The sequence below is a fragment of the Saccostrea cucullata genome, unplaced genomic scaffold, assembly GCF_032062105.1.
Source record: "Saccostrea cucullata isolate Sc308-1 unplaced genomic scaffold, CSIRO_AGI_Scuc_v1 ctg746, whole genome shotgun sequence".
Classification (NCBI taxonomy): domain Eukaryota; kingdom Metazoa; phylum Mollusca; class Bivalvia; order Ostreida; family Ostreidae; genus Saccostrea; species Saccostrea cuccullata.
In genome coordinates, this window is record NW_026938715.1 from 245,028 (window position 1) to 259,156 (window position 14,129).

The window sequence follows — 14,129 nt, forward strand, 5'->3', positions numbered from 1 at the left end:
AAAGAATATTTTTAAAAAGATTTTTCCTATCTACTACTATGTAAAACTTTGATCAGCAATTGCGGCCCCATCCTACCCCTAGGGGTCATGATGTGTACAAATTTGAACCTATACTACCTGAGGATAATTTCATCTTTTCGTCTTTCCTGGCCAAGTGGTTGAGGAGAAGATTTTAAAAGATTTTTCCTATACACTCCTATGTTAAACTTTGATCGACTATTGTGGCCCCGCCCTACCCACGAGGATCATGATTTGAAAAAAAATTAATTTTACACTGCCTGAGGATGCGTCCCCATGAGTTTCATCTCCCCTGGTTCAGTGGTTATTGAGAGGAAGATTTTTTTTTAAATGCCATTAATTTACGCTTATTCATAATTATCTCCCCTTGGCAGAGGACATGGTCCTTCATTTGAACAAACTTGAATCCCCTTTACCTAAGAATACTTTGTGGCAGGTTTGGTTTAAATTGGTTAAGCGAGGAGAAGATTAAAAAGTTTACGACGACGAAGACAACGGCAGACAACGGACAAATTTTGATCAGAAAAGATCACTTGAGCCTTCGGCTCAGGTTAGCTGAAAAGTTCCCATCATGGGTAAAATATTTAACAGAATCTTTATATCAATTCATTAATTAAATTCTGTAATTTCAGACTGGTAATGAATTAAGTATATGAAATATATATAAGAGGCTTATAGATCACATGGTCACCTGAAAGTTTTATGCTCAATTTGACGAATACATGTACAGTGATAATTACATAATGATACATTGAGGTTTTGCGTGGAAAACGCAATATAAAGGAGTGTGTTTACCTTAGTGCAGTTATACTGTCTCCTGACTGCATCTAGTTACTATTAAAATTAATTGAGAGTTAATTGGATTTTAATTAATCTGATTGATCAATTTGGTCGAATTTCAATTTTTTAAGAACAAAGAGAGGTGTGATGCCAAAGTAAGAGAGACCAAGTTAGAGCCTGGGATGAAGTTTTGGTTTGGAATGTTGGTTTAAATGGTAAGAACAAATTAGCTGAAAAGTGGGAGGAAACTATTTATACTGTTAAGGAAATTCCAAATCCAGATGTTCCTGTTTTCAGAGTGAAAGCAAAGGGTATACCAGGCAGAACAAGAACTTAAATATGCTTCTCCTTTATTCTGTTTTCAGGAGGGGGGAAGGAAATACAGAGAAACCAACTAGAAGGTAGGAAACAGAGGCAAAAACAAAGCGGAGATAGACAGGTGTCAGCAGCGACAAAAAAATTCATTCATTGGATTCATCAGAAACAAAGGGTAAAAGTGACAAAGAAGAGTTGACGACGAGAGTGAAGAGTGTTGAAGACAATTAAGATCAACGGAAGACAAACCTGCACAGCCCTCATCTACCGGTATTCAAGATATTTCATCAGTAGTTGATGAAGGTTATAGTTATTCAGGTATTAGTCTAAGTTTCAATTATCATTTCAGTACTCGGAGCTGGGGTTAACGATTCATCCCACAGTGGAAATGAGCCAGTTAAACTAAAGACAGTGTACTTGAAGTGTCACAGAGAGCTCTAACCTTAAGTCGCTCAGCAAGAGTTAAGAAGCAGCCAGACTGGTATGGTCAATGGCTAAGTTCAGAAAAACATTGATTGAAATATAGACGCTCGGAGTAAAGTGATTAGTGAACTCAAAGACTTCTTTGAAGTGAAGATAGTGTTTTATCATTGTTTGTTTTTTACTTATATAAATATTTTTCTAAATAAATGAATTTATGCATTACATTCATTGATACATGTTGTTTATTTAAAGATAAAAAGTTGATACTCTGATTTACAGTGCAACCATATTCCGACCTTGTAATGGTCCGACAGTGTTATGGTCCGACACCATCATAGTCCAAATTATCTAAGATCAGCAAAAGATTGGCTCCCTCAGCGAAGATCCGACGTTGAATCAATGTTAGCAATTCAACTCAATTTGAATTCAATGTTGATTCAACGTGAAATTTTCAACGTTGAAAAGTCAACGTTGAATCAATATTGAATCTAGATTTATCAACGTCTAAACTCAACTTCAACTAAAATTCAACGTTAAAACAACGTTGTGTGACTGCTGGGTAAACTCAACTTCAACTATTATTATGCCTCATATAAATAAACACAATTAAAGAAGAATTTGATTGGCTGAGGTAGTCACGTGATCGTCGTTTTCGCCCTGCAACAAAACTTCGTGTTTCTCGCATTCGGTTCACCTCGGCTGACTACGCTATCATACATCTAGATGTAATCAGCTTGGTTTACAGAACGTGTTTCACGCCGTGTTCCCCAACTGTGACGTCACAATGCGGCGAATGCAAGTTGGTTTTTCATATTGTTCTCATAATTTTTTTACTTTATTTATTGGATTCTCTTTATATTTTTTGCATTGTGCTTGATTCGGTATAATAAAATAATTATTGCATGATAGTGAGGGAGACATTGCCCTCGGGGAATATGATTTTTCATGGGCGAAGAAATCTTCATGTCTCCCTCACTATCATGCAATAATTGTATAATATATAACGTTTAAATAACGTTGTGTGCCTGCTGGGCCCATAACAAAATATTGACATTACCATCATATTCTTACCTATGACGTCACATATGGCGGCTTCTGAATAACATTGAATAACATTTGATACGACGAATTATTCCTCTATTTATCACATGACCGACAAATTTTTCTTTGATCTTCACAAGGGTGTATTTCTCATATGAACAAAAGTGTTGTGATATATTAAATATCACATATGTGATATAAAGCTAGTGATATCCAACCGTTATACCCTAGATGTAGGAGGAGCTATGCAAATGAGACAAAAATTCGTTTCTAGATTTTAATGAACTAACAGAAACAAGAAAAAAACACACACAATACAGATAGTTAACACAGTTTAAATCAAAATGCACAAATCTTTACAAAACAAGACACTGACACGGTCTAGCGGAGCATTTCTCGAAGCGGATAGCTTCATCTCCCATAGGAATTCGCACATTCAATGGTAGTTTCCTTTCGGGCATCCTCTGAAAAGTTCATTTCATGAACACTTTGCTCTTATGCACAGTAGACTATCGGAACAGATTTGATATAAAGTTCTCGATCGGGGTAGGGAAATCCGTATGCACCCCTGGCTTCAATTACAGTGTACAAAACATGATATAGTGTTCGAAAGTTCTTGGTATATAAAAGAGAGTATTTCGGGAATGATTTTAAACTCACCAAGTTGTTGTTTCGCTGAGATTTCCAGTCGTTGAACACTTGAACCATGTTGACTGCCCATGAACTGATGAATTGTTACGGCGTGTGGTTTTACTTTCTTGATTTTTTAAGCGCACTTATTTCACTGGCCGACACATGTTTTCCGAATCTGTATAGCTAGTATATTCAGTCCATTCCGTAAAATTTTCCCTTTTCGATTCCGGAAATGATCCCAAACACCAACACGGTAAATCGAAATTCATAGAAGTCCTGGCCACATGGGCCATTTTTAAATCCGATCGCCTGAGTTCATACAATGTGAACTGCTTGACTCGATTGAAAATGATCCTCGTCGTAGGCTTGCTGCAAAAAGGCCATTCTTTACGCTATAGACCCCTTCTACTACTTTCTCCAAATCCATAGAATACAAATGAATTGATTATCTCAAGAAAATGATCACGTGGTACAGTACTAAGAAAATTTACCAAATTTGTAAATCCGTTACTTGGATACCAAAAACCCTTCGCGTTAAGACTATCACGTGGTTCTGATTCAGAGTCTTTATTAGTTGATACAAAGAAAATACCTAATATGGGAAGAGGTCAAATGAAGGGTCATGGGATAAATCAGTTACATGATTGACAGCTCGATGATGCATACAAAATATCGTTTCGTTATTGAAAACTCGGAGGCTAACGCCTCCTCGCGTGCAATAACTCAACGATATTTTGTATGCATCATCTCGTGTCATCATGTAACTATTACATACATTACCGAAAAAACAATATATAGCAAAACATGGACATTATAGGAGGCGGGGGTATCATTTAGTGAGCTCATTTCTCACAATCCTTCTAGTCGATATGCAATATCACTATCAATATATCACAACACTTTTGTTGATATGAGAAATACACCCTTGTGAAGATCAAAGAAAAATTTGTCGGTCATGGGATAACTTATTATATTTTGTAATTAAAAGTAAAATCAGTAAGGATATTGGTAATTTTGTAAAGTATTACCCCTGGTAATTGCTGATTATAAAACATCATGTTGTTACCCAGACTGCCCGGCATGTGATTTTTTAATGATTGTAAAATATCACCACTTAGCACTTCTAATTGTATGTCTATATTTTGCCGTTAACTATTAAGTTATTTTATTTTAAGAAAAAACAGTGCAAATAAAGTGAGAGTTCAGACAGTTTTGATTATGGTTGACATACTGAATTAACTTCGTTTACGTCTGCGTTGAAAAATTATCCATGTCTGATTCTAAGGCAAGATTCGTGGTTTTCTTCATTTTTTCTTGTACATTGAAATTAAAAAATAAAATATACTCTTAATGCACATAAAATATCCCGATCAAGATTAATTACAGAATGAAAATTAAAACGTCTTTTATAGCCTTTTTGTGTATAAGAAGAAATGTCTTAATAAACATCTTAATTGATACGACTAACCGGTTAATCGGTCGAAACGTCTTGTGGTTAAGCAATTAGCAATTCTGTAATTGATGGCCATCCCTATTATTATTATTATATTATTTCCACCAACAAGAGGTCCATGGGCCTTATTGGCCACCTGAGTATTGCGTAACAACTTTCAAACAATGGATGTATTCGCTTTGACAAAAGGATTGACCTATAGGAGAGAACAATTTCCCGGAAAAAGTGACATTCCAATATTAATCTTTATTCGCTATTTTCTATTGTATATGTGTCTAAAGTTTTCAAATTTGTATTTTATACCTAATATTTATGATTTAAAACCGTACAATAAACCTCCAAAATTGGCCAAAACACTATTTTGTCCATTAAAGCGTTGATTTCTGCATGTATTTTGGCCTAGAAGTCCTTCAGGGCAGGCCTGCCCCTAAATAAAACTGTGATATTTTGATAGCTTGGGATGTAAAGAATAATTTAAGATAGGAATTTTTTAGGGGCACCCCTGCCCTAGTGTCGAAATTCATAAAAAAACCTACAAAAATTAAGGAAACCGGATTTTGATAATCCGGTTAAAATTTATGCCATGTATTTTAATAGTCATACTAGCTCAGTTGATATATCAGCTGACTCTTACACTGACGATGCTTTCTTTTTAAATTCGAGGGTTCGAATCCACCTGGTACCATACCTTTAAAGTTTTAATTTTTCGCCTTTTCAGACTATTTTATTTTTTTTATATAGACCTGGGCATTTACTTTCAATTATTTATCCTTTATGCATGCCTTATTCTTGATATAAGGAACACTAAAGGGAGATCAGATCGTAACAATCAAATGTACAGTTGTCAGTCAAGCGGAACAATATAAGCACACTTTCTCCGAGGACAAGAAAAGCTCACTTTGTGTTACTCGATACAGGTATTCTTCACTGTAGGAAAGCGGCTGACCGAAGTATATACTACGGTCATCAAAACATGTCGGCCGAGGTCCCCGCTTAGAATTTTTTAGTCAAGATTTTAAACATTTGACAGTTTATTTGTGTCAATTCTTGCAAAATTTAAATGAACGCTAATGAGAACTTGCTATAAGTTATTATAGCTTACTTGAATTTAAAGAAATAAAGCTGTAGTAGTACCTCAAAGATTTTGACAATGATGACCGTAATAACCATACTCGACAAAGTAGATGACGACCGTAATATAATTATAGAGAAGACCGTAGTATATGTACAAAATCAATTGAGAGGAAAATATCTTATTCAATATTAGTACTAGATGTTCAATACAGATTACATTATACAAGATCTATATACTAATTAGTATGGAGGTCATAAAAAAGAACTGAAACGTTTTAAATATGATTGATTTAGCACTTATCGATAAGAGAAGCCACGCTTAATTTAGAATGTTAAACAAAGTATTAATAAAAATCTTGAAAAAAAGTAACACTTTTCTTCGACCTTTTTTATTTTTTTTTTCTTTTTTATTATACAATGTTATATACATTATACATATAAAATGATAATATTAATAATTGCGACTATTAAGTTTATTTTGCATTCTTTAGGAATAATATTGATATTGCGACCATCACTACATTGTAAGTCCTAGTCCTCCTCTGAAAAAAGACAAACCTCGCCCTTCAAACAGTTTTAATTGCAACTGTTACCCAAAATGACAGCGACTCATCACTATATCTCATGTATAATAAACCGTCCTTTGTTTATAGAACTTGCCGATATCAAGCAACAAGTCGAGTGCAATGTTGCCATGTTCTGATGTTTTTCATTAATGCACAAAAGTCATCCAAACGACCAATTTCTTCCATTTTCCTGATAACATCAGAAAGAACACTGTGAATTTCACTGCTTTCTGTGTTAGTCTCTGAGCATCTTGTCAAAAATCACATTGCTGCTGACGTTTACTTTCATGAACTTCATTTTGTTTTACTCTCAACATTTATACACACTGTATACCCATAACTGATTTTTTTCTTTAAGTCCAGATAAGTATATATATAGGAAAGTGAATAGATTTATGTATAGTTTTTTTCAGTTTCTGAATATGCTTTGTACACTGAAAAAAATTCTAAGTTTTCACCTTACATTTTTTGAAGTTTTAAAGAACAAATGCAAACAATAAATGATTTCTTTAATTCTTGGTTGATGATGCATAATTCAGTTCAGTGTTGCATAAATTTCATGTAAGTATCTCGTCAGAATTTTAAGCAAAGTTTCAAGGAAATGATGAAAATGAAAAATTCACACAAAATATCTACATTGTATATGGAGTATAACCACCACTCGCTCTATAAATTACTTCAAGACAATTTTTACTGTTGGATACCATGTATCCCTGAATAGGGGACTGACCCATCTGCTGCCACACCTACTGTATAGTTCTTTCCAAACAGACGAAATTGTGTGGAAAGGCAGGGCTTTGACTTTTATCATAAAATCCTAATAATGTTCTATGGGATTCAGATCCGGGTATTTGACAGTGTATCTTCACACAGATACCTTGTAGTTAATATTCTTGAGAGTGAAGCACGGAAGTACACCGATTCAGACTACTGAGTACTTGGACTGATTTTAGACTGTCACGAGCACGGATTTTTTTTTTAACATTTTCGTAAGATTGAAATTGTTTGTTTTCATGTTCCAAAGATTGTTTCTGGATAATTTACCAACCTTTAACCCTGGAGCGATGCGAAATTTTGTCCTCAGGCGAAGATCAAGGTCAATTCCGGTTTGGTTGAATTTGTCAAAAACTTTCAAATTGTGTTATTTTGGTGATCGATGAAAAATGACACACAACATATAGAAATATGTGCTTAAGTGGGTTTTGATACGGTTTGTTAATTTTTAAAAGTAATATCAAGTACAACTAGAGAGTTTACTATTTCTTGCAATAGCGTATGTAGCCCCGAACTGTTCCCCTATTTCCATGGCAACTATTGATAATTTCGGACAAGACTTTCATTTTTTGTATCACTATAACAGTACCCATTAGGTAAGATTGGACAACCATCAATTCTTATAAGACCTTTCAGTTCTATGATTTAAACATCGAAGTTAAAGAATTTTCACCTTCCTCTAGTCTCCATGGCAATAATCGATTATTTGAAAATTTTATATGCGAATCGCACAACTACAATTACTATTCACTAAAATAAAAAAAAAGGTTTCATGACGAATATTCAAAGGCCTAGAGAGTACCCTTGCGGACAAAATTCGTCACATGACAATTTTTAGGTTTCCATGGCAAGGATAGCCATTTTTAAACTAAATGACCATATGGCACAGCTACTAGCAGTGATCGTCCTTTGAGAAAAGTTTCAGAAAGATTTCCCAGCCATCTTTGAGAAACAGCCTGGACAACCAAAAATTGTGTATGTACAGTCGCAATATGTCGTCACCGGCTTCGTTCGGGACGAAATAATAAAGCATAAAAATAAAAGTGAGTAAAATGTTGTGCAAAGATGGTCCAGATATTAACATTCCAACGACTCTACCTTCTATCTCAATGGTCATTTTGCCAAAGTTTTTTTCAATTTGATAATGGTCACAAAAAGATGCAAATTACACAAAACACGCAAAGTACAAATTTGTTTATTGCCTGTAAGCTTCGTCACGGAACTTTGTTTTTCATCGGTGATACTTTATTTCTTTCTACAGTTGTTAAGAATACTCATTTGTGCAATAATTTGAAAATATCATACCATTCTATAAATAGTTATAAAATAAATATATTGATAAAAGTGAATACTTAAAAGTTTTGTTAAGTGTGTGGCACGTCAAATTCACAAAAATGAGCCAAACACAGTTTCACAGTTGATAAACGAGGTTTTACGACTGTAAACCATAGTTTACAAACCATGAACTATAGTTTTCATGTGTAAAACTATATTTAACGGTTGTTAATTAACTATAGTTTACGAATAGTAATCTAAGTTTATCTGTCTTTAATAAAGCGTTTTACATTAGATTTTGTTGGAAAACATAGATTCACGTTTGAAAGCCATAATTTACAATCGTAAACTATAGGTAAGAATTGTTTATCATAGTTTCACAAATCGTGAAACTTTATTTATCAGATCGTTAACTATAATTAAGAATTGTAAACCATTGATTACAAATCGTGAAACTGTATTGATCAGGTAATCCATGTTTTGTAATTGAAAATAACCGTTTTCGGTGTTAAGTATAGATTACGGTTGTGAAACATAGATAATCGCGTTAATTATTGTTTACAGATGTAAAATATAGGTTAACGCTGTTAACTATAGTTTACAGTCCGTAAACTTTTGTTTACAACCGATAAACTTAGTTTATTGACAGTGAAACTATGCTTAGCTTATTTTGTGAATTTGGCGTGCCATAGCTATGGTTCAAAATTACATGAACATCTTTGTCTTTTTTAAGGTTTCGTCAAAGTCCAACATGTCTAAAAAATTGTTTTTACAATAGCTCCAAAACTATGTGTGGTATAAAGTCAAAACTTTTACAGTTTATAAATATATCATTGATTAATAGATAGAAAGTATCACTTGATAACAGAAATTTTTTAAAAAATATTTTTTGAGAAAAATTGTATCAGAAAATGTGCATATTTAAAGAAAAACGCGCCTGGTTAATTTTGTTCTTGTTGTGAAAATCAACGTTGTAAAAATAATATATGTTTATCATTGAAGGGCAGGTTGGACGTGAATGGTCTCTGAAAGGCTGTTATTGAAAGCATGACAAGTTTAAAGACAAGACCCCAATAGAATCTGCTAGTTGCAATGTACTTTCCCTTTCAAGTCTTAACATTTGGACAAAATAAAAAGGGAAAACAACTTTCCAGAGGCTATATCCAAGTCCAACTTGCCCTTCATTGATAAACATATTTTGTTTCTGCAATGATGGTTTTCACTAAGATCACGGAATTAATTAGGAATATTTTTTGAAAATATATACATTTTTAGTCGAATTTTCTCAATTAATATTATACCAAGTATTTTTTTTATCAGGTAATACTTTCTATATGTTAATCAATGAAAAATTTATATAATGTAAAACTTTTAACTTTATACCTCACATAGTTTTGGGGCTATTGTAAAAATAAATTTTGGACATGTTGACCTTTGACGAAACCTTAATACAAAAATAACATGATATGTCTGCCTCTTCAACAGAAAAGAAAACACATTAGATTATATTTATATAGTACGGTCATCCTACTTCATTGGGAACAATCTATATAACGGTCATCTTAAAATTTTGTTACGGTCATCATTGACAAAAACTTTGAGGTCCTACTACCGCTTTATTTCTTTAAATGCAAGTAAGTTATACTAACCTATAGCAAGTTCTCATTGGCGTACATTTATATTTTGCAAGAATTAACACAGATAACCTAGCGAATGTTTTAAATCTTGACTGAAAATTTCTAACCGGTGACCTCGGCCGACATGTTTTGATGACCGTAGTATATACTACGGTCAGCCGCTTTCCTACAGTGATTCTTGGCAGCATTGAGCTGAGAAGAAGTTCATTTGTATATATTCCTAAGAATTTTAATCACATTGACTTCGTCTACATATATCAGGAACTGTTTTCCTTGGATTTCATTTAGGTCTATATAATTTGCACACATTATAATTATAATGGCATGTTTTATTATATCCATAAATATCCATAAATAGCCTGGACATAAAGGATAGAATTTCAGAGACAGTATACATTACCATACATTACCATTAAGCACAATAAGAAGTAAAGAAAAATATTAATTATTATGTTTGGAGATAACAAACTCAGAAATCTATGAAAGGGTTCAGCCCCTATCTCTACTTACTGAAATAAAGATTTAGGAAAAACAAATTGTTATATGTATTCAGCCTAATGTCATTAATCAGAACGGAAATCGGCAAGCCTTTTGTAGAGAATAAAACCAAGCCCGGTCCTATAGGTCAGATCCCTATTTATAACGAAGTGATCCTTTGGTTCGTGTTTTAAACCAGAGACTGACCATGAAATTCACAATTTACATTTTTGAATTTGGAAGAGGTGCCATTGCTTATCATAATTTTTAATTTAGTATGCTTACTTTATTTACTTAAAACTTAGAGGAAGATCAGAGTACCTAAGAGAAAATGCACTTCCACAGTGACTTTGTACACAGTGGTGCACCTCATCCCAAAGGAACCAGTGCCATAGGGGACCACATATTTCAATCTTTTGCAAATTTTATCATAAAATGGTTTATTATTACCAAAGAGCAGATTTCAAAGCATTAATTTATTTTCAGATTGAGTACCCCCACCTCCCTCTGACCCAGGAGGGCGGGCATAAAAACCACTTTGCTAGATGCACCTGTCTTTATCATTTATATGGATAATTGGATCATTGGCATTAAACACAGGCGGAAGGAAAAATATTTTCAAAAAATTTATTATATGTATTTTTACCCTATAATCAATAAAGCTCCGCCCTAACACCAGAACCCCTATCCCTGGGGCCATAAAATTCACAATTTTGGGAGAGGCACCCTTGTTCATCATAACTATGTGCTAAGTTAGATTATTTAATACTCAGAAGCAAAAAAGAATACTTTCAAAGAATAAATGCATTTTCAATATATAATTCAAGCGGCCCCTCTCTAACACCAGAACCCCTAACCCTGGGGTCATAAAAATCACAATTTTGGAAGAGGCACTCATGCTTATAATAATAATATGTGCTTAGTTAGTTTATTTAATACTCAGAAGTAAAGAAAAAGATTTTCAAAGAATAAATGCATTTTCACTATGTAATCAATAGAGCCCCGTCCTTACACCAGAACTCCTGACCCTGGGGCCATAAAACTCACAAATCTAGAATAGGCACTCTTGCTGATCATAACTATGTACTTAGTTTATTTAATAACAATTGAGCCCCGCTCTTATACCAGAACCCCTTACACTTTTTGAAGAGGCAACTGGCTCATCATAACTATATGAACTATGTACTTAATTAGTTTATTTAATACCCAGAAGCAGAAAAGAAGAATTTCAAAGAATAAATACATTTTCGATATATAACTAATTGAGCCCTGCTCTAATATACCAAAACCCCTAACCCTGGGGTCATAAAAATCACATTTTTTGAAAGAGGCACTCATTCTCATAATAATATGTGCTTAGTTAGTTTATTTAATACCCAGAAGCAGAGAAGTAGATTTTCAAAAAATAAATGCATTTCACTATAATCATTAGAGCCCCGCCCTAACACGGGAACTCACAAATCTGGAAGAGGCACTCTTGCTGATAATAACTATGTACTTAGTTAGTTTATTTAATACCCAGGAACATAGAAAAAAAATTTTCAAATTATAAATGCATTTTCACAATATTAACAATAGAGCTCCGCACAAACACCTAACCATGGGGCCATAAAATTCACAAATCTGGAAGAGGCACTCTTGTTCGTCATAAATATGTACTTAGTTAGTTTATTTAATACCCACGAGCAGAGAAGAAGATTTTCAAAGATTAAACTGATTTTCACTATATATTCTATTTTGCCCCGCCCTAGCACTTAAACCCCTGACCCATGGGCCTGAATTTATTAATTTTAGTAGAGGACTCTATGCTGATTACAATCATGCCAACAGTTTGTTTGCTTTTTGTCCAAGAGTAAAGAAGAAGATTTTTAAAGATTACAATAATTTTAGTGGTTCTGGTCCCACCCCTCAGGCCAAGGGCGCAGAGACCATAAAATTCTGTTTTCCTTTACCCATAGACACTGTATACTAAATTTGATGAAATTGGTTCAGTGGTTTCAGAGAAAAAGCTGAAAATGTACAAATTTTAACACACCACGGAAACGGAAACGGATAGCTATAGGTCACCTGAGTTTACTCAGGTGAGCTAATAAATATAATATTGGTCAAACCACCTTTGACTGAGTGTGTCTTGATGTTCATAATGAACCCAAGTACTACGGACATGGTCTACAAAAAGAACATGTATAACGTCGACTTCAATTCTTCAAGTCACATAATTTATAAGGTGAAAATTGATCAAGATTTTTTTTTTAAATCAGATAAGTGAAATCGTTAAAAACTGAAGCTATTAAGAAATCAATCAATTTCTGAAAGAAGAGGCCCATTGGCCAAATTGCTTACATCGCTCATCTGAGCACATGGGCTAGTTAAAAAACACAAATCAGCACAGTATTGAAAAGTTTACTTGTTGGGGGAGGATGGATTTGATTTTTTAATTACTACAGAATGTCACTGTATCAATAAAGCATACATGTATAATTTTGCCATACTTGAGAAAAAGAAATTTAAAATTTTTGACTTTTCCATTATAATCATATGGGAGGGGGTATATCATTTAGTGAGCTCATTGCTCACAGTACTTCTAGTAATATCACCAATCATAACTTTGCTTAAGAAGAAGATTTTAAAAAGATTTTTCTAGTATGCATACCAATTTAAAATTTTGATCAGCCATTGTAGCCCCTCTCTGTCCTCGGGGGTCATGATTTTAATAAACTTGAATCTACACTACCTGAGTATGCTTCCACATTAGTTTAATCTTTACTGGCCCAATAGTTTTGAAGAAGGATTTTAATTTTTTTTTCATATTTATACACAAATATATGTAAAACTTTGATCAGCCATTGGGGCCCCGTTCTACCTACAGGGGTCATGATTTGAGCAAACTTGAATCTACACTACATGAGGATGTTTCCATATGAGTTAAAGTTTTCATGACCCAGTGGTTCTTAAAGATTTTCCCTAGGTATCCCTATGTTAAACTCCCCCATGGCCCCACCATACCCCAAGGGGTCAACCGTCATGATTTTAACAAACTTCTTAACTACCTGAGGATGCCTCCACATGAGTTTCATTTTTCTGGCCCATAGGTTCTGGAGAAGAAGATTTTTAAAATTAAGATGTCATTAATTTTTCATTAATTCATAATTATCCCCTATTTGAAGATAGCTTTGTCCTTCATTTAAACAAACGTGGATCCCCTTTACCTAAAGATACTAGTACTTTGTGGCATGTTTTGGTTGAAATTGGTAAAGTGGTTCTTGAGAAGATTAAAATGTGAAAGGATTACGACGACGACAACAGGGACAACAACAACGACAGACAATTTATTTTATAGAGGCCAAATTTGAGACCGGTCCAACTGTTTTGGCCTCGTTAAAATTTGGTTTGGAGCCAAATTAGAGGCCAAAAAAGGCTCTGGCATGTTTTTGCAGTATGCAGTTTGCAGTTCACTTGTTTACTCTCTAAACTAGGCGAATCATCATGTGTAGGCCGGAACCAGGCTCAACTACCTATAGTTATCTGCGTCTCCGCACTTTTTTCGGAAATTTCATCACTCGTAGCTCCTCGGGTGGCTCATTACATTCCTCGCACACTAACCTTTAATGTCAAAGGTGAGCAACCATCTTGCTGATTCGGTCATGTGATTTTATTTGAATT